The 18,171-nt window shown below is 38.0% G+C and overlaps 1 long non-coding RNA gene across 1 annotated transcript in view; it reads left to right on the top strand.

Annotated features, from left to right (window-relative positions):
* LOC135295573 (uncharacterized) overlaps window positions 1-5,026 on the top strand; it is a 67,600-nt gene extending 62,574 nt beyond the window's left edge. Inside the window, exon 10 of the long non-coding RNA XR_010357697.1 lies at window positions 1,099-5,026. This is a non-coding gene — a long non-coding RNA (uncharacterized LOC135295573). The remainder of the gene's footprint in view (window positions 1-1,098) is intronic.
* The last annotated feature ends 13,145 nt before the right edge of the window (window positions 5,027-18,171 follow it).

Below are 18,171 nucleotides of genomic sequence, written 5' to 3'. Positions count from 1 at the left end.
GGTGACACAGCACAGAGACGTCAACAGGAGTTCTGTTGGCAGCAAAATGAATTAAGCATGGTTTCATAAGAACCTGTCTCTTGGTTGAATTATCTCACACTTAATACAGTGAAAACTATCGTTAAAGGGTGACTGTCTCTGTTCCTAGCCCGGCCCCATGGTTGGAGTTTTCATATTCTTTCTGTCTTTAGGAAACATTAGGAGTTGAGCTCAGCAGGAGACACAGGGAGAGTTTCCTCTAATTAACCATGAATTTCACAAACCTTTTATGCATAAAATATTATTAGAGTTTGTAATTCTTTGGTGTAAATCAACCCATATATTCAGTTGCGAGTTAAAGAAAAATCTATGTATATTTATGTCTTACTGCACAAACCTCAGTTTCCTAGGAAGCTGGCCTAAAATTGTTTTCGTCAGGGTATTTTGATGCTAAAATTTGTGCACTAGAGAGGTCAGGCAACAACATGCTGCCAACAGCAAGCTGTGGGCTGAGCTGTAGACAAAATGAATGAAGTGAATAGAGGCCACAGCTTTAATAAAAGATCCTCAGCTACATTCTTCTGCCTGCAGGGAGCTATAGCCATTCTTCCCCTATTGACAAATTGTCTGACACTTTTCAGATATAAACTGGTTCTGCTTTGAGGTTACTGTCATACTCCTCAGACCTGGTGAGGAGTCCATCTGAAGGCTTTTTCCAGTTCTGTAATATCCCCCTATTTTATCAGTGCTTTTTTGGAATTAACTTACTGAAAGCAAAGATATTTCACTGCTATTGACATCATTGGGGGGTGTTGAGGAGGGAAAGAAAAGGATTCAGCATGCAGGCAAGGTTCCACAGATAGAGCACAAAGGAAGGTTTCAATCCCCCCAGCTCTGTTTCTGTAGCTGCTCATGAGGTTTTAACACTTCAACAAGATTAACACCATGGAGCCTTGCTGAGTATATACATACAAGCAGCTCCTGGACTAAGCTTATTGAAGGCAGAAAGATGAAATAAACTCTTTGCCTAATTTTTCTTAAGGCTTTGGAGTCTGAGTAACTGCAGAATGGTTTCTCATCCTTTTCAAAAAATACATTATTTGCCTTCCTTTTTTATAGCCAGAAACAGGCTATTGAAGCTGAGAAAGTGCCTGGAAAATCTTCAGCGGGTGATCAAGGCTTTGAACAAGTGCACTGCCAGTGCTTCAGGAGTGCAGGCAAACAAACATCATATAAGTATTTTGGACACGTAATTAATAGAATGTTGGAGCTGGAGAAATCTAGTTACCACAGTCAGAGAAGGGCAGAGAGACTGATGAAAACAAAGTGCATGATGACAGTGGAAAACAGGCATGAAGAGAAAAAGCTGACAGAAAACATTTGTAAGTTGTGCTGACGTTGAGGAAAATAGGATGGGAAGGCAGCATAAACCAGGCCTGTTTTATTCTGTATCATTTTAATAAGCTCTAAAATCCTAGCTCTTTTGAATTAAAGGGCTCAATATCAGGTTTGTTATATGATAGTTTTCAGAATCAAGTTATGCTATAACTGTCTTGAATAATGCTGTTACCTCTTTTGTCTCTGTAGATTATCAGTATATTTTGATGTGAAAATAATGATTTCCATACTGTGAGTTTGAATACCTCTGTGCTTCACTTGCTAAAGAAAAAACAGGGATATCTAGAGGTAGCACCCAGTCCAGTCTTTGAGAAGCAAAGACTTTGTCTTGTTCTCTGTGGGTAAGTCATTAACAAGTCCTCAAAGCAACTTAGATGTTTAAAGCCTACACCCTTAACAACTAGTTTGATCCCGAGGGTCTTTATCTAAGCTGAGATACCACTGAACTGAGTGTTTCAGTTGCAATTTCTAACACACACGCATTTCTATATATACATCACAAATAAAGCAAACAAAAATCACTAGTCATTAACAGCTGCAGATTTTTTTGTACTCAAAATAGAAGCCATTTAAGTTCATACTCTCTGACTTTTAAACCCTATTCATTTGGGTAATTTTTGGTCTTCATGTGAATTTTTTTTAATATTATTGAGATTCTATAATATAGAGTTTTAGCTACTTTGGTACACAGCTAGACCTTAGTACTTCAGTTCTTAGCTGAGAAAAACTTTAGTGTGTCGAGGTTTTATGCACTGTTTCTTGCTGTGATTTTTGAGTGATGTATAAAATATTATGACTTACATCAAGTCTTGTGAGCCTTTGTTTTCCATTCATCTCCTCTATATTTCAGCTTTCTACAGTTTTAATAGATGTCTTCTATTGTTAACACAATTAAACTGCTTTGAATAGAATATTTGTTCAACAGAACATAGAGAAGGTATTGTTTTTGGAAAAAACCTGGTGTATATTTTTGAAGAATGTCAGAATTGTGCAAATTCCTAATAACTATTAATTTCTTCTTTATATTCCAGTATATGACCAAAAATAACTAGTACCTTCTGTCAGCCTCTAGGTGATTCAGTTCCCCTAAGGAAAAGATTCATTTGGCATTGCTCATTTGTTTTCTTACTTGGAGATTCCAGCATAAAATAATATAGTAGAAGTTCAGCTGGACTAAGTACCTCATTTCAATAGCATATCTGGGCTAAAAATAGTTGGCAAAACTGATAACCTAAAATTATAATTTTGAAATAAACAGGTCTGAAAACTTCACCCTATCCTTGCAGCCTGGGAAAGAAAATAAAAACAATTTTAAAAGGCAGCAAGCTGTTGTAGTGGTGTTAAAATAGCAAACCCACAATTATGTTAGGCAGATTAGACAGCAGCTATTTCTTTTCCCAAGCTAGTATGCTCTGCCTACTGGTTCAGTAGTCCAGAGTTGTGGATGGGCTGGAGCTAAGGGCTGCAAGGGGAAAGCAGAGACAAATACTTGCTTTTGGGAGTTTACCAGTTCACATATATTTCTTTTTCTTTTTTCCCAAAAAAAAGGGTTTTGATAATTTCAATTACATTAAGTAAATTAATATATAAGTATATTAATATATTAGAAGAAATTCTTTTTTTCAGTTCAGATCCTCTCAGAAGCCGCAACAGAACATAACTATTACTCCAACTCCAAAAGTTCATTCTAGTTTTATTATAAGAAATCTCCTAACATTTATGAATTTGCTGTTTCCTTTAAATACATTTATGAGTTTATTACTGTAACTTAAGCTTGTAAGACATGGACTCCTTTTAATCAATCTGGTAGCTTTCCTGCAGGGAAAATGGATTTGCCTCAAAGTTTTTATCAGGAGGAAGGGCGGAAAAAACTAACAGTGGTTCAGCAAGCCTAGAAAGAGTTTCTGGAAGAGGAGACTAATAGGATTTAGCCTATACTGAACATCCTGTAGAGACCTATGGCATGTAAGAGAGACATTATCACAAGCATATTTGGCATTTCTAGGAAAGAGAAATTTCTGCTAAACTGGAAATAAAAAATGTTGCAACACCTTTTTCTAGTTGGTCTTGAGATTAAAGATTTTGATATTTCCAGTTCCATTAACTGTTCATTCCTGGGCAATTCTATTACAATATCATGATACCGTAGAGACACAAGTCTTTCATGGACAATGCCCACAGACATGCCTTTGACTTTGAATAAGTCGACAATAGTCTTAGGTCATAGAGATTGTGGTTGACATCTTTCCTGCATAGCTTCAAGATTAAACTTAGAGATCTAAATGAATGAAAATCAGAAATCTTGCAAGAAAGTGAAAAATTATATCTGTGTAATACTAATGTCTCCCATCTCTGCTATATGCAAATTTTCCAGCCCAGACTTGCTTCTTCTATGAGACTGGATAAGACCACAGACCACCGTGGTTTGGTTACAGGCTGAGACATTGCATCCAGATATACACAAAGAAATGTGATAAGTAGCAAAAACTTCAAGTAGCACTGACATATATAACCACTGTTTCAGTGGCAAAGAAATACCATAGACACAGCATTCCCCACTACAGCTTTATAAAACACAAACGGTAAGAGCAACTGCTGTGGGATATAAATTAGGAAAGCCTCAGGGGCAAAAAAAATTGCCTTCACAATGTCTGAGGGTGTTGATACTCTGTAGCAGACCAGCCAAATAATAGTCTTATAAGCTACTTGATTAGAAAGAGTTTTGGTTTAAATGCTCTCTCATTTACAATTAGAGGTGTTAATTCAATGGCTAAAGGTCAGGAATTACTCACTGCTAGCACTGTGTCTCAGAAGCATATCTGGGAAATGGTCATCAGCTCAAATCAGAGGTGTTAATATGCAAGTAAAGGTCACAGTGCCTTTTGCTGAATGAAATTAGCAGTTCTCTAGATTAACTTTTTCTGAAGGGATGGCTGTTAGTTGAGGCAAGTATGCCTTCGCAGGGGCATTGCAGTTAAGCATCTGCTTTTCACAAGAGCCAAGGCTTTGCTGAGACAATTTTTATACTGCTAGGGATAGTTTCAACATTTCTTCCATTGTCTGGATAGAGATGAATTCAAAAAAGTAAAAGTGAGTAAATTCATTGTAGTGAATGTTTCTGAGTGTGATTGAAAGAAGATAAACTTTATATAAACCAAAATTAAGTGCAAACAAAGGTAAGCATACTCACCTGAAGCTGTAGCTAGTAGGTCTAGTGCCTAGAGTATTTCACATGGATGCTCTGTCAATTACTTTCTGGTAGCTCAATGACCCTGTTTACCTTGTCAGTACCACAGACGTTGAAAATGTACAGAATTACCTTATCAGTTATTTCTTCTGCCTGGGCAGAAATATATGCATGTGGAGTCTTAAGCTGATTATGTCCTTTTAGACAGCTTGTTCAGGTTTCTTTGTGACTCTTTTTCTGTCTTGAAATCATTATAGAGCAAGTCTTAGGCTTCTCCTAGTACGGTGCTGTCTGCAGAGAAAATGAACTTTTCTACTCTGTTGACCAAAACATTGTGATGCCAAAATTCTTGTCAATATTGAATATTGTCTGTAAAAATATGGAGCAGAATGAGAACATATCTGTATCAGGACATATCTATAAGAAATTTGATTCAACAAAGCTTTTCAGATTAAAAATGAATCTGATAACTACCAAGATTAGTTTCTCAACAAGTTATTATAAATTAAATTCAACCAGACTATGTGATATATTCCTACACACATAGATATATCTTCAAAACAGAGACTATAACCAATTCAAATACTCAGTGAGCAACTGAGAGGAAAGTTCCTAGGAATCTCAATAATTAAGCACAGATTATTAAGTAGATCACTAATTGAGCTGTAGTAATTTGTTATGTGTATAGGCTATGAGCCTGTCATCTCCTGCTGTAGATGAGTAGTTTTATTTTCAGTTTGATAAAGGCAGTGTAGCACATGTAGGCAGTCAGAAATTGTGTTTCTGAACCTTCAGTGCTACTACAATTTTTTTGAATACTGTTATGTTCAGCCCTATTTAATTTTGCTCTTATCTCCTAGTTAACAAGCATGGTTGAAAAACATTTGCAAGTTCACTCATTTTAAAGGGTGCTTGCATGACAGAAATGTTTGTGTTGGTGTTGCAGCTGCTCACAAGCCACATGCCTAGCTTACAGGCATATAGTGAAAACTCTATTTTTAATTCTCAAGTGTGCTAGTGTCACAATCTCTGCATGAACATGAGTGCTGTCATCAGAAGTGTTACTTTGATATCAAAAACAGTCTTCAGGGATTACATTTGATTCCATGTTTTTCTCCTCAAAATGCTTGTCCTTCCATATAGTAGTTTTGCATGTAAAAATGTCCCAAATTATTAAGTTGTTCCATACATAAGAGAGCACACAAAGGTGCTTACTGTTTTTGACTTTTATGAAACTTTCCGGGATCTCAGGGTAGCTACCTCCAGCAGAACAGCATTAGACTGTCTGGCCATCTGCTCCATTCCACCAGCATCTTTCAGCACTCACTAGATGGCTGTGTATCCTTAGGAATGCTGCCTTGTAAAGTTTCTAGGAGTAGTAGTAATCCACCCACCATTTGGGGGTTTTCAGGAGTAGTGTGCATTCCAGTATATGGCTTGCTTACTTTCCCATCTAGGTCATCCTCTGTTAACTTTGGCTAAAGTGACCCTTGAGTTAAACTAGATTCTTCAGCTATAAAAACCTGTTGATCTCTCTGAACTTTTAAAAATGCTTCCTCAACCAACCTCAAATATACTCCATCAAACAGAATTGAATGTGCTGGCTTCTCAGCAGGAGTATTCTCTTTGCATATTCATTGTTTGGGAAAGAAAAATAGCTAATTATAGCTCTTTATCCTCTAATATCTCTACTGTGGTGGTTTTATCAGTGTAGGGAGGAATACAAAATGAGGCAGTCTTCAAACATATAAGCTCTTGAAAGCAAACTGATAACATGAGTTTACAAGCTGCATTCTGAGAGAATCCTTAGTTAAATACATCTGTCTGGATTGTGCTCTCATTGAGCTAGTGCAACCTAATGCAATTTGTAACCCTGCTTGTTAACTGAGCAGCTGAAGTACTTGAAACCTTGTCATACTCGAGAAGCATTTCATTATTGGCCGTACCAGCTACTTAAAAAGCAGCCACAAGATACTCCAAAATAGAATATTGCTTCCAGTAACTAACAATTGAAACATGACACTTCAGTTTCCTTCTAAATTTTTATATGGTCATTTTCTTATCATCTACATCAACCTCTTTTCTTTCTTTTTTTATGTCATAAGTTCTTCCCTGAAGTCATATATTGAAGCAATGCATTCCACTTCCAAATTTAGGTGAGGAGGAATGAGCATTTCTCCTTTTTGTTATTTTAAGCACATATTTCTGTTTTATGCAACTTTCAATCCATATACATTTTTATGTATCTTCTATTTTGTCTTGCCTTTTCTTTCTACAGTAAAGTCCAGATATGCTTAGTACTCTTCTGATGTGAAAATATTTTCCTACTTTTATCAAATAATTTTACTTTAGATGGAATATGTTTTTTCAATATTAGTTGGAAATTAGCCATATAAACATGTTAAACAGATGGACTGAATATTATACAATTGACTAACATCATATTAATCTCAGTTTTATTTACTATTCCTCATTTTGCATCTTAATATCTAGCTCATTGTTGCATTCTCAGTAGATTACTGAGTTTTGAGTCTAAATAGCTACGTCACTCACGGTTGTAGGGCTGTTTAAGATACTTAGCCCTGGTCCTGTATTCTTGACTTGAAAGAGAACTGGGCAATCACCAACCATTTTAAGTTCAGTGGGGAAAATGCCAGATTCTGTGCCTAGCATGGGGCAGCCCTGGATGTACAGACAGACTGGGGAATGAGAAGCTGGAGAGCAGTGCCAGGAAATGGTCCTGGGTGTCCTGATCAGTGTCAGGATGGACATGAGCCAGAAGTGCCCTGGCAGCCAGGAGGGCCAACCCTGCCCGGGGGGCATCAAGCTCAGCATCACAGCATGGCCAGCCAGGCAAGGGAGGGGATTGTCCTGCTCTGCTCTGAGCTGGGGCGGCCTCACATCGAGTGCTGGGGGCAGTTTCAGGTGCCACACTACAAGAAAGACATCGGACTGTTAGAGAGTGTCCAAATGAGGGCAACAAAGATGGTGAAGGGCCTTTAGGGGAAGCGATGTAAGGAGCAGCTGAGGTCACTTGGTCAGTTCAGCCTGGAGGAGGCTGAGGGGAGACCTCAGTGCAGTTACAACTCTCTGTGTCGGGAAGAAGAGGGACAGACACTGAGGGAATAGCCTGACATTGTGTCAAGAGAGTTTTAGGCTGCATATTATTATGAAGAGCCTCCTCAGGCAGAGGTTGGTTGGGCACTGGCACAGGCTCCCCAGAGAAATGGCCACAGCGCCAAGCATGGGAGAGTTGAAGAAGCCTTTGGAAAACACTCTCAGGCTCATGGTGTGACTGTTGGGGATGATTCTGTTGCCAGGCCAGGAGCTGGGCTCAGTGATCCTGGAAGATCCCTTCTAACCCATCTGAGTCTGTGAATATACTGCCCCAAGACCTGTTTACTATCATCCTGTCTTATTACCTAGTTAGGCTAAGGGTCTCTACAGCTCCTTGATTTTATTTGGATTTTTTAATTGGCTACTTGTTTTTCTGTTGGCTTATAGTGTAACTGTGTAGTGATTAGATGAATCTCTTCATGCTCATCTGTTTCTGCATTCTGAAACTTCTAATTAATTAGAAGGGCAAAAAAAAAGCTGTGTCCTTGAGACAAATAGGACACCTTAGCTCTTCTAATTATATTAATATAGAATATTAGTATATGATGACTCACTGTTATTTTACACAGCCAAAACTTCTGTCTCTGATTGCAGCAGTGGGGAGGATTACTTCTGAGGTGAGCCACTTTCACCAGTTTATTTATATTCTATTTCCCCAACTTCCATATTGTCAGAAATATCGCTTTTGTCCCTGCCACTAGTAGTCTAAAAGAGAATAAAAGCTCTCTTGTGAAATGCATTGGAAGGAAAAGAGAAATCATAACCTAAATGTCTTTTCATATGAACGTGACTAAAACAAACACTGGGAATTAAAACCTTAAAAGGACAAAAATAATTTAAATCCACATGTTAGGTTTGAGTTTACTAAAATAAATAAATAAACTTCTACATAACATAGCCAAGAAAACATCTCCTGAGATAGCCAAAATCATAGAAGGTCCCCAGAAAACAATAAAGGACAGGACTTGAAATTTAGTTTAATTTTTTTTGTTGTTGTTATTGTGTGCATCACAATGAGTGTGTTTAAAGCTGGAGTTGGAAGTGAAGCTGTTGTGTGTGATGCAATAGAGTATAATTGAAAGGGTTGAGTGGCGGGTTAGAATCAGTGCTTACAGCAGGAAAAGCAGTCAGCTGTCTGATGTGTGCATTTGTTCATACTTCAAGCTTTAATAAAACAGTAGGGAAACACCATAGGTGTTCTCAAGTATGCTGCATACAAATTTTCAACAGAAATATATGCCTGATTGTCATTTTGAATGCTAGCAGAGAAGACAGAACAAAAGGATCTTGCTTTCAGTCCTCCATTTACATGTTTCTTTAGGTTACTATCTTGTCATATGCTGCCTGTCAGTTCTCTCTCTTTCCTGTTTCTCAGTCTTCCCCCACACAGAGTGTTTTGTGAGCATGAACTTCTGTCAGGCTGATCTTTACAGTGTGAGACACCTATCCTGAACTCTGGTGTTGCCTTGCATGTGATCTTAGCAGTGTATCCATTGATTCATGGAAGGAACCATCATCACAGTTAAAGAACTTGTCCCAGACTCAAAAGCAGTTTGTCTTTGTGGACTTAGTTACTCAGGTCTTATGTTGGGTCTAGAAATGGTAAAGATAGTGAGCACTAAAGGCAGTATAGCACATATAAATCCAGCCTAAATCTACTAGGAATGGAAGGAACCAGTGTTTGTCAGTGTTGTTTTCTTGCATCCCAGCAACAAAACCTGACAAGCTTCATCACGTTATGTCTGGATCATCATTTGACTTTAATCACAACTGAAAATATGTTAGTTTAGAATAAATTCCTCTTTTCAGTCTTCAGATATGGGTACTAAATTAAACATAAAGAGTGGAAAAAAATCTAGTAATCCTGTTACTTAGCAGCAACATCAGTAATGGAAACACTCTGCTGGATACACAAGAATACTTAGTCATTTTAAGAGACCTGGAATAGTCTGCTTTAAACCTGGAATTACCAGAAGCAGCTGGATCTACCTTAATGTAATGTTCCCATCAATTCATCTTTGCCCTACAAGTTTTTTATCTACTATCTATTTCTCTGTAGTTATCTCTAGTCCAACATCTGACTAGAGAATTGCCTCTTATCATGTACAAACTCAAATGTGTAGGAGAGAGGTTGCATTCAAGTATGAGTTAGCTGGCCAGTGTTGGAGGCCTCTGGAACATAAGGCAGGGATTTGAAGACACCTGTATATCTTCATTGAGTTTGAGGAAGAAATAATGTGTTTTAAAAACTAAGTGTAAGTCATTCATATATCTATGATACAGTGTTGTAAATAGAAATTTTCTGCAAGGAACAGTCTAAATCAGGTTATATACATAACATATGAAAAGAGTAGTGAAGTGCTGTGGATTTTCAAGAAGCTACACGGGCCCCATAAGTATTTGCTATGGTGTGGCATCTTGAGCAATTTCAGGGAGATGCTGTTCAGCACCCTTATCAACAACAGTTGTGCACACTGTCATATGTGAACTGTTTTGGCATGGACTAGTAAGGAATTTCTCTAAAATAAATTAATTCAGGCCATCCTGTATAGGCCCTGATTGTTGAAATGAGCCATGGTACGGCAAGCATTTTATTTCTTTATTCAGGTGTTTTGCTGTGAGCAAGACAACAAGTGCAATTTCACCTTTTGAAAACTAGTCTCTGATAGCTATTGTAAGCACCAAGCAGATAGATTCCCTTCTTCAGCACACTGACCACAGTGTAGCACAGTGGGTTTAGAACTATTGTGTAAGGTAATAAAAATAAAGTATTTAAAGTCTATGGATTCATACTGATGTGCAGTATCAGTTTCCAGTACTGGGTGACTATAAATTCAGTGGCTTTCTTAGGGATCATTGATGTACAATGATATGAGATTGATGGGAAATTTTCATTGAAACAGAACTGACTTTTACTCCAATTTCTTAATTTTTTTTCCTATGCCATTTATTTCTGCCCAATGAGATTTCTTAACTGGACTTGTTTTGATTATTTTATCTTAGACTTACAATGTTTCATAATATCTTTTTTGCAAGATGTTCTTATATGCTATTTTATTATTATGGTTTCATAAAAATTACAAGGTCATGAAGGGGTTATGACTCAATGAAAGGCCATGAGGAAAAAGCTTCATGTTCTCTGTCAGTTCTTTAATTATAGTGATTATGAATATCCAGAAGAGCAGGTACTTTCTCTGCTCTGATTCATTATTCCATATTACAAAATCTATTACTTAAGTTCTTATTTTCTTATTAAGCTCATTTAAAAGAAGTTCTTATACTGCTTAAGAAATAATCGAACTTTATTGTTTGAAAATAGACACTTTTTGTATAACCCAAATATATACCCATTCACAAATGTCTGCTTGCAAAACTGTGCATATAAAGCTGACTTGATTTTAAAAAGGAAAAAGAATATAGATCTTCACATTAAAAAGTGCATTCAACTTTCTTTTGTGTTATAAAAAGATGTATGTGTTCATCCCACATTTGTTTCTTGCAAAATTGTAGTACATTAATGATCCTCAAGGATTTTGTTGTTTTGGTTTTTTTTCAGATATTGCTAATGGCTTATAATTAGAGTTCTTGAACCTGCAATAAATAGCTTTTCTTTTTCCCAAAAGATAATTAAGAGTATCCCAAAACAGGACTGGTAGAAGGACTGCTCTGTGATTAAATTGAGAGCAGAACCTCTGTTCCATCACACTTAGTTTTGTATTAAAACTTGATAATGATCTTCATTTACAGCAGTGATACCCAAATTAACCATATGGACAGAAAGAGATGGAAGAAAACTTAGGCACTTCTGGATTTAATATAATAAAAGATACCACAGCTATTTCTGAGCTGTTGCATTTTGTTGCTTTAGCACCTTGCTTAACTAACCTGAATGCTAGGCAAAGTTGTAACAATTCTTTTTAAACTCTGGGGGTTTTTTCCTACATTGGTCAGCTAGGAGGCTTGGTGTCTGATACTTCTATGTACTCTTGAAATAAAATTGACTTCTATTTTCACTGATGTGATTTATTCTGAACATGTCCATTTAGATGTGTTTGTTACATAGAAAGTAAGTAGTTTCAGCAAGGAAGACATGCTAAAGATTTAAGTATTAAAGTGAAGACTCAGGGAACTTATGGCTTCACTTGTCCTGTATATTTAGGTTTCCTATTATTTTCAGAGTTGGTCTTATTACTTTGATGAAAAATTGTTTCTAATATCACCATGGTGTTTAAATGAGATAATTTCACTTTTAAAACAGTCAATCAGAGAATAATTTCAGGTCAGTACTGTGCCTCTCTTGTACTGTTCTGTAAAGGAATGGCATGTTATACAATGATAACAATGAAGAACTTGGTGTCAGATGATTAAGAGGAGCAGCTGGTAGATGTTATCTCTCTGTTGGTCTTCTGGATGAGTAATCAACAAAGAAAGGTATCAGCTTTGAGGAACAACTTTAAAAATAACTACTAAATATTCCAATATGTATAATGCTATCAACAATATCTAGCAATTTAATAATTTAAAAAAATTTAAACAGTATTTTTTCCTCCTGAAAGTTTACTTTATAAGGAAAAAAAACTTATTTTTTTGTTTTGAATTCTTAATGCACTACTTAGACGACTTATTCACAATTTGCATGGTTAAATCAGTGCAGCTGGTTTTCTACTTAAATATATGAGCACTATGATATAAATACACCTGACTTTGTGCCAAGTACCAACTCACAGGACAAGACTCTCATCTATTACTCATCCTTCATAATGTAGTTCTGGTCAAATTTTTCAAAGCCTATAATATAATCATTTAGGGATAGTCATAAAATGCCTGAGGCAGTCAGGCCTCCCATTAACTGCTGCTGATAGCAAAGAGCCTAAGTTTTGTTTATCAGATAGTGCAGTAATTGCATTTCAGAATAAAAGGCAGCCTTTCTGCTGAGTATACCCTTAAAATTAAATGTGGCAACATAAGCACTGAAACTCGAGTTGTTCTGCGTGGCTTTATTTAGGAAGGTCCTTAAAAAAATGCTGTGGTTTGACCACTTGAGAGTAGCTGTTGAAGAAAGTATTGAGAGTAACTACTGTTCCTTTGTGAACACATATATTCTGAGTTTTAAAACCATTTATTGCTTATGAAGTCTTTGATTAAAGCTATTTGGCTAATTATAGATAGTAGTAACTTTTCTCATCTAAATCTACTACCTGAATGTTTGAGTGGGTGTGTATATGAATCCATATATGAATCCATATTTATTTATGACAGTATGAGCTTTTAATGAGACCCAGGCAAAAGGATTTGTCTGTTTGAGATAACTACAGGTTATGGTAGAAATAACAAATGTAGATGGTAGCTAATGGGTAGAGAGAGGCACCTTTGGAGGATGAGTAATCCCAGTTAACAAAGATGTCCATAAGGCAGAGTGAATTGCCTTTTCAGGCTGTGTGAAGTATAGTTGACTAACCTGAACTACAGATCTAGTGTGGCTAATATTAAGTGATAGAAAATGTAGCTTATTTCTAAAAGTTATCCCAGCTTTCTGTATTTCACTCTTTTTCAACTGTGGATTTTATTTCAAATGTTTACAATTACAAATCCATCAAATGTTCAAGATATGGGAACATACTGGATTTATTTAGTATTAGAATATTTTTTCCTTTTTGTTTAGCAACTGGAGAGATGTATTGGATTAATTCCCACTTAACATGTTGAATAAAAAGGAAAAAACAGGTGGTGTGGTTCAGGATTCAAGCTATTTGTGAGTGTTAACATCAGAAAACTTTTCTTTTTTTACAATCATGCCACTTGAAGGAAGAATTTGAAATTAACAGCAAAGTTTATCATTTGTTGTCTGAAAATTATTTATATTATCAACAGAGAACACAACAATTAGCACTAACTTGTTGCCTTGGCAGATTATCTCGGTGAAGTGCAGCCTTTTCTTAATTTGAGTGGGAAAAAAAAAGTGAAATATACAGTTTATGTCTTGGGAACTTATATAATTATATGTCATGTAGCAATTACTGACAGATAATGTGGAAAGTTTCAGGAAGGTGACAAGTTGTGCATTGAAAATGGATGCTATAATGATGTGAAGAATGGTCATGAAACATCAGGATTTTAGTGGACATGCAGTATTTTCCCAGAAAAATATACTTGAGACTGAGAATATAGCACCTTTTTCTAGGCAACCATTTACTTCTCCTTTTGTTGTATGTATAGTACTTTACTCCTTGACCCTTTGCCCTGCCTTAGCTGCATCTGTGAACTTAGTTTTGGCATCCTTTGGTCCTCTGCACTGCACAGCATATAATCCTGCTCTCTTTTCTTGTGGTCACTCAAGTTGAAAATTTATTTTTTTTTTCTTCAGCAACAAAGCCATGGCTCTTATATCTTCTCCTCCAAGTTGTACCTTCCTCCTCAAATTTTTCCTCTGCCTTTGCATCATCTGTGAGCTTAGTTTCGGCATCTTTTGGTCCTCTGCACTATACTTCATGTAATCCTGGCCCATTTTCTTGCAGTCTCTAAAGTTGCGAATTTTCTTTTTTTTTTCCTCAGCAACCATGCCCTGCCTTTCATATGTGCCCCTCCAAGTTTTGTCTCCCTCCTCGACATATTGCCCTGCCTTTGCAGCATCTCTGAGCTTACTTTTGGCATCTTTTGGTCCTTTGCACTGCACCACTTTTCCTCCCACACCATTTCCTTGAAGTCCCTAAATGTCCCAATTTTCTGGTTTTTGTGATTTTTCAGCTGCATTTCGTTTGATCATATCTCCTTTCCAGAGTGTTTGTAAGCCTTTCTTTTCAGGGGCGCAAGATTTCGTTTCCCTTCCCGAAAGGAAATGAAATTTCCTTTCGGGAAGGGAAACGAAATCTTGCGATTTCAATGGCAATCAATTGGGCAATCTTTGGACCAAGTCCAAGCGCTTGAAAGCATCCCATTGTGGAAGGGGCTAAGAGCGCGTCTGTTAGCTAAAGGAGCAAGAAGAAGCTGAGAAGAAAGAACAAGCTGATAAGGAGCTCTCTCCAAGGCTGGAACCAAGGAGACCAAGAGAATTAAGGGGCTGAAGAAAGATAAGAACTTCACAGCTGCATGAAGTATATTTAGAAAGTTATTTAAGTCACTGTAACTTTTCACCAATGGTGTTATGTTGATTTATTGTATCCAATCGTTAGGGTAGAAGAAGCATAAACAATTAAAAAGTGTATAAAAGGTCAGCCATGTTCGATAATAAAGTGTTGCCATCTGAGACTGCTTGTGGTCTCTGCTTTGTGTCGTGACCGCCTCGACAACGAAATTTGGTGACCCTGACGTGATTGGGAGTGGGCTGCAGGGCAAGGTGCAGCTGGAGATGGAGCCCAGTGTAGCATTGAGAGCAGCAGAGGAAGCTGCCTGGTCTGGACCTGACAGATTTTGACACCTGAGTTACAGGTGAGCCGCTGGGGACACAAGGAGAGACAACATATAGAGTGCAGAGACAACATCCAAGAGAAGCCTTCTAAAATTGTATTGTGGCCATCTCCACAGTAACCCGACGTGATTGGCAGTGGGCTGCAGGGCAAGGTGCAGCTGGAGATGGAGCCCAGTGTAGCATTGAGAGCAGCAGAGGAAGCTGCCTGGTCTGGACCTGACAGATTTTGACACCTGAGTTACAGGTGAGCCACTGGGGACACAATGAGAAATAACATATCGAGTGCTGAACAGATTATTTGTTTGATATACGTAGAAAGGGAAAAAAAAAAGAGGAAAAAAAAAAAGAGGGAAAAAAAAGAAAAAAATAAAAATAAAAAATAAAAAAAACCCCAAACTGTGAAATATAGTGTCAAAAAGGGGGCAAGGCAGCTGCAGATTTGGCTGCCACTTAAAAATCATTCTATAAGACTTGAAAAGAATAGAAAACTTGTAATTAAAAGAAAAATAGGAATTGTGGTTAGATAGAAGGTAGGAGAATAGAGACAAGTAGTGAAGGTAATCTCGCCCCTAAGGAGTTACAGATGTGCTAATTATCAAGAATTAAGAACAAGCCTGCTCTGAATACGCCACAGCTGGATCCAGTTAAGAGGGGTATTATAAAAGAGCAGGTTGGCTGGTCGAGAGGAGAGATGGAGCTTGTTGCCACTGCTGAGAAGAAGAAAGAGACAGAGCTGTGAGTAGCTGCCCATGAGAAATCTCCAAGAAGGTACGGAACCTTTGATACAGATAAGCAATATCCCATGCTTTTGGATGGCTTTGAGTTTGGTGAAGATTTTTTTTTTTTCCCTGTATCCATGCCATGCATCTCCTACATCCCCTCCAAGTTGTGTCTCCCTCCTCAACCCTTTGCCCCGCCTTTGCAGCACCTGTGACCTTAGTTTTGGCATCCTTTGGTCCTCTGCACTGCACAGCATATAATCCTGCTCTCTTTTCTTGTGGTCCCTCAAGTTGAATTTTTTTTTTTTTCTTCAGCAACAATGCCATGGCTCTTATATCTTCTCCTCCAAGTTGTACCTTCCTCCTCAAATTTTTCGCTGCCTTTGCATCATCTGTGAGCTTAGTTTCGGCATCTTTTAGTCGTTTGCACTATACTTCATGTAATCCTGGCCCATTTTCTTGATGTTAATTAATTTGAAAATTTTCTTTTTTTTTTCTTCTCAGCAACCATGCCCTGCTTTTCATATGTGCCCCTCCAAGTTTTGTCTCCCTCCTCGACTTTTTCCTCTGCCTTTGCGTCATCTCTGAGCTTACTTTTGGCATCTTTTGGTCCTTTGCACTGCACCACTTTTCCTCCCACACCATTTCCTTGAAGTCCCTAAATGTCCCAATTTTATGGTTTTTGTGATTTTTTTCAGCTGCATTTCGTTTGATCATATCTCCTCTCCAAAGCGTTTGTAAGCCTTTCTTTTCAGGGGCGCAAGATTTCGTTTCCCTTCCCGAAAGGAAATGAAATTTCCTTTCGGGAAGGGAAACGAAATCTTGCGTTTTCAATGGCAATCAACTGGGCAATCTTTGGACCAAGTCCCAGCGCTTGAGAGCATCCCATGCCTTTGGATGGCTTTGGGTTTGGTGAAGATTTTTTTTTTTTTTCCCCCTGTATCCATGGCATGGCTCTCCTACTTCCCCTCCAAGTTGTGTCTCCCTCCTTGACCCTTTGCCCTGCCTTAGCTGCATCTGTGAGCTTAGTTTTGGCATCCTTTGGACCTCTGCACTGCACAGCGTATAATCCTGGTCTCTTTTCTTGTGGTCACTCAAGTTGAAAATTTTTTTTTTTTTTTGTCTTCAGCAACAAAGCCATGGCTCTTATATCTTCTCCTCCAGGTTGTACCTTCCTCCTCAACTTTTTCCTCTGCCTTTGCATCATCTCTGAGCTTACTTTTGGCATCTTTTGGTCCTTTGCACTGCACCACTTTTCCTCCCACACCATTTCCTTGAAGTCCCTAAATGTCCCAATTTTCTGGTTTTTGTGATTTTTTCAGCTGCATCTCGTTTGATCATATCTCCTTTCCAGAGTGTTTGTAAGCCTTTCTTTTCAGGGGCGCAAGATTTCGTTTCCCTTCCCGAAAGGAAATGAAATTTCCTTTCGGGAAGGGAAACGAAATCTTGCGATTTCAATGGCAATCAACTGGGCAATCTTTGGACCAAGTCCCAGCGCTTGAGAGCATCCCATGCCTTTGGATGGCTTTGGGTTTGGTGAAGATTTTTTTTTTTTTTCCCTGTATCCATGGCATGGCTCTCCTACTTCCCCTCCAAGTTGTGTCTCCCTCCTCCACCCTTTGCCCTGCCTTAGCTGCATCTGTGAGCTTAGTTTTGGCATCCTTTGGTCCTCTGCACTGCACAGCATATAATCCTGCTCTCTTTTCTTGTGGTCACTCAAGTTGAAATTTTTTTTTTTTTTTTGTCTTCAGCAACAAAGCCATGGCTCTTATATCTTCTCCTCCAATTTGTACCTTCCTCCTCAAATTTTTCGCTGCCTTTGCATCATCTGTGAGCTTAGTTCCGGCATCTTTTAGTCGTTTGCACTATACTTCATTTAATCCTGGCCCATTTTCTTGATGTTAATTAATTTGCAAATTTTCTTTTTTTTTTCTTCTCAGCAACCATGCCCTGCTTTTCATATGTGCCCCTCCAAGTTTTGTCTCCCTCCTCGACTTTTTGCCCTGCATTTGCAGCATCTCTGAGCTTACTTTTGGCATCTTTTGGTCCTTTGCACTGCACCACTTTTCCTCCCACACCATTTCCTTGAAGTCCCTAAATGTCCCAATTTTATGGTTTTTGTGATTTTTCAGCTGCATTTCGTTTGATCATATCTCCTTTCCAGAGCGTTTGTAAGCCTTTCTTTTCAGGGGCGCAAGATTTCGTTTCCCTTCCCGAAAGGAAATGAAATTTCCTTTCGGGAAGGGAAACGAAATCTTGCGATTTCAATGGCAATCAACTGGGCAATCTTTGGACCAAGTCCCAGCGCTTGAGAGCATCCCATGCCTTTGGATGGCTTTGGGTTTGGTGAAGATTTTTTTTTTTTT

Source organism: Passer domesticus, chromosome 1, assembly GCF_036417665.1.
Source record: "Passer domesticus isolate bPasDom1 chromosome 1, bPasDom1.hap1, whole genome shotgun sequence".
Lineage (NCBI taxonomy): Eukaryota > Metazoa > Chordata > Aves > Passeriformes > Passeridae > Passer > Passer domesticus.
Note: the sequence above shows the minus strand (reverse complement) of the source record. Positions and strands in the feature narration are given on the sequence as shown.